Consider the following 3,773-nt stretch of genomic DNA (forward strand, 5'->3'; position numbering starts at 1 on the left):
AGTAAGGTAAGGTAATTTACGATCCAATAATAAGTCAAACTTATTAAAATTTACTACCGGATTTTTTCGGAGTCAATTGCCTCAACTTTAAGAGCGCTACGTCTAATTTATGGTCGTCATAATTGTCCTGTCAGAGCAAAAATTGAGCTTCTAGTGGAAAAATTTCGACTCCATGGGCACAGTGCAAAATGGTAGCGCGCCAGTGAGACAAAGACTTAACCTCACTCACAAATCATATGAACTGTAAGCATAAGCCGTATTTTTCTCTCGAGCGATAAGAAATTTTGAAAGCCGGTGTCAATTTGGTAATTTATACATATGTACATTATATAATATATGTATAAATATTTCAAACTGACTCAAAATAGACAAAATAATTTGATTCAAACCAAACTCTTTTTTATACTCTCGCAACAATGTTGCTAACGAGAGTATTATAGTTTTGTTCACATAACGGTTGTTTGTAAGTCCTAAAACTAAAAGAGTCAGATATAGGGTTATATATACCAAAGTGATCAGGGTGACGAGTAGAGTCGAAATCCGGATGTCTGTCTGTCCGTCCGTCCGTCCGTCCGTCTGTCCGCTCGTCCGTCCGTGCAAGCTGTAACTTGAGTAAAAATTGAGATATCATGATGAAACTTGGTACACGTATTCCTTGGCTCCATAAGAAGGTTAAGTTCGAAGATGGGTAAAATCGGCCCACTGCCACGCCCATGAAAATGGCGGAAACCGAAAACCTATAAAGTGTCATAACTAAGCCATAAATAAAGATATTAAAGTGAAATTTGCACAAAGGATCGCATTAGGGAGGAGCATATTTGGACGTAATTTTTTTGGAAAAGTGTCGCTAAGTTTTTTGTACATACCTCGCAAACTACTATAGCTATGTCAACCAAACTCTATAGAGTCGTTTCCTTCAGGTATTTCCATATACAGTTCAAAAATGAAAGAAATCGGATAATAACCACGCCCACCTTCCATACAAAGGTTATGTTGAAAATCACTAAAAGTGCGTTAACCGACTAACAAAAAACGTCAGAAACATTCAGGCTTTTTTTAAAAATTGAAAATGGGCGTGGCGTCGCCCACTTATGGACCAAAACCATATCTCAGGAACTACTCAACCGATTTCAATGAAATTCGGTATATAATATTTTCTTAACACCCTGATGACATGTACGAAATATGGGTGAAATCGGTTTACAACCACGCCTTCTTCCAATATAACGCTATTTTGAATTCCATCTGATGCTTCTCTGTATAATATATGTATATGTACATTAGGAACCAATGATGATAGCGGAATAAAACTTAACACAAATACGGTATTTGAAAAATATGTAAATGACGTATTATGAAATCTCGATTATCACTTTATCATGCGAGAGTATAAAATGTTCGGTGACACCCGAACTTAGCCCTTCCTTACTTGTTATAATTATCATTATCATTCTTATAGTGTATGTTTACAATGCTTTGCAAAATATGATACATAGGGTTTTCCCACTGTTTATAAGCTATTTCTTCATACGTATTAACATATTAGCGTGCATATTTTTTTTAAATATTATATTATATATTAAAGTACGATTTATTTAAAGTAGTAGAAATGCTTATAGTTTAGGCGGCATAAATTCTGTCTTATTAACTTAAAATGCACCTTACTATTCAAGTCATCAGTATATCACCATATTCATTATATTGGTGCTGTGGGGAGGCACCTACTGATACGAGTATAAAAATTCTTATGTACCGAAACCCTTAATGCTGTTTTGCCATGTAATTTTTTCGAAGCATTTTTCATCCACATATTATACGGGGATATCTGAACCGATTCTACACATTTTTAGCTTACCACATTGTCAAAAAACAGGTCAGATTGCCCTACTGATCCCTTAAGGTTGCCATGATATGCGTAACGCCCAAAAGAAACATCAGAGACTGTATAATATGTATATTACGGTGTTTTTTTTTAACAATTCATTTTTTTCAATCCCATCATGAAATTTCCTTGGAAATACCCCAAAAACAATTCCCTGAAAATTTTAGCCCTTAATATTAATATTAAGGACTGAACAAAGGCATGTAAAAATTTTCCATTGAAAATACCCGACAATCGTGATTTTTTAAATTTAAATTTCTATAGCTCAGAGAAATTTTATGGCAACGCTTTGACTTAAACACATATTGCTCGGAATTGAACACTCTACAAAAGTGCCCAATGCGAGAAAGTCGAAATTCACACCAGTAGTACGGCTCTATGTAAACCTGATTTTTCCACAAAATTCGCTTTTTCTTGTATATATCTAGTAAATGCCAAAAGCTATGGCAAAAATGTACATGACAAAATTGTAGGAAATTTTATTTGCTACAAAAAAGGTCCCTGGTCAAATTCGCTATCATTAATACTTCTCGAGATATTCGGTTTTTTAAGTAAGGCTTTATAGAACTTTCATAGATGGTATGTAATCAAAAATCTATGAAAATTCCATACAGCCTTACTCAAAGAGCGGAATATATTTTGTTTTCTATCACAACGAGCTCATCTCTTTTCATACAGGTCAACAGATTTTGAGAATTTTACTATTATAACTCTTTATTTTAACAATCAAAATCACATCAGGACACAAAACAAGCTCACTATATCTTCGAAATAAAATACGAAGCTGTTTATTTACATATTATTATGCTCTGCAGTTTAAGACATTTGCAGATTGTAGAAATACTTCCACGAGTTTTTTTAAACCACAATTCTCAGTTACATTCTCACAGTTTGATTTTGTGGCGGAATTACGAACATTTAATGGTGAACGCTTTTCGCAAATAATTTGCATTTGTGTTGAACAATTATTATCGTTCATCATATAAAGATCATTGCGTAGCACGACTTCTACACAATCTTCCCCATTTCCCGCATTGTTCGGTTCGTTCTGTCCCCAGAATGCATAAAGCATTGGACGTCCACTATTCAGCGACATGAAGGTGCCTTCCACCGACAAATCGTTGCTACTGGTCCAAACACGCATTTGACCAATTTTGAACAGCGGCGACAGGTGCACAAATAAAGCATTCTTTTCAGCCAGCGATTCAATAGTTAGCAAATCACTGTCGTAAGAACGACAAAATGAGCAGCTCCGAACCAATCCAGCTAAAATGGAAAGACAATGTGTTTTATGTAAATAAAATTGTAATAGCACTTAGATGGTTATGTTTGAATACCTTTAAGTCCTGAGCCACTAAATAATACTTGCTACCAACTTTAATGAAGGGGTGTAAATCCACATCTCCACCTGTAAATTAAAGAAAAATTATTAATGAAATAAATGAATTAATAAAATTTGTAATACCTTCTTGAACAGATGTGTTGCCTGCAGTAAATAATAAAGCATTAATAAAAAGTAAAATAAACAGAATATATCGCACGTCTCCCATAATTCAAGTATATTTTTTAAGCTCAAACGTCTGCGCGTCCAGTTGGTGGTGGATCCAAAGTGCGAATGAAACAATCGCAAATTTTATAATTCGTATTTATAATGATATTAAAACATATAAAACAGTGCAAGTGGTATTTTTATGATACATATGTGCATATGGATGTATATGTACAGTTCTGGCATAATGTGCTTTCCAACTGATTAGGCTCTATCGGTTTACTCGCACTGGTGAGAATTTTTCAGATGTTTAATACAAATTATTTCTGTAGAGTAGCGTTTATAGAATGTTTTAGGTGGACACACATATTCTTAAAAAGTATAGAACCCAGATCAGTAGCG

At 34.3% G+C, this 3,773-nt stretch overlaps 1 pseudogene; it reads right to left on the minus strand.

Moving 5' to 3' along the window:
• Window positions 1-2,637: 2,637 nt before the first annotated feature.
• LOC120767413 lies at window positions 2,638-3,477 on the minus strand (annotated as a pseudogene).
• Window positions 3,478-3,773: the final 296 nt, after the last annotated feature.

The sequence above is a fragment of the Bactrocera tryoni genome, chromosome 2 (genome assembly GCF_016617805.1).
Source record: "Bactrocera tryoni isolate S06 chromosome 2, CSIRO_BtryS06_freeze2, whole genome shotgun sequence".
NCBI lineage: Eukaryota > Metazoa > Arthropoda > Insecta > Diptera > Tephritidae > Bactrocera > Bactrocera tryoni.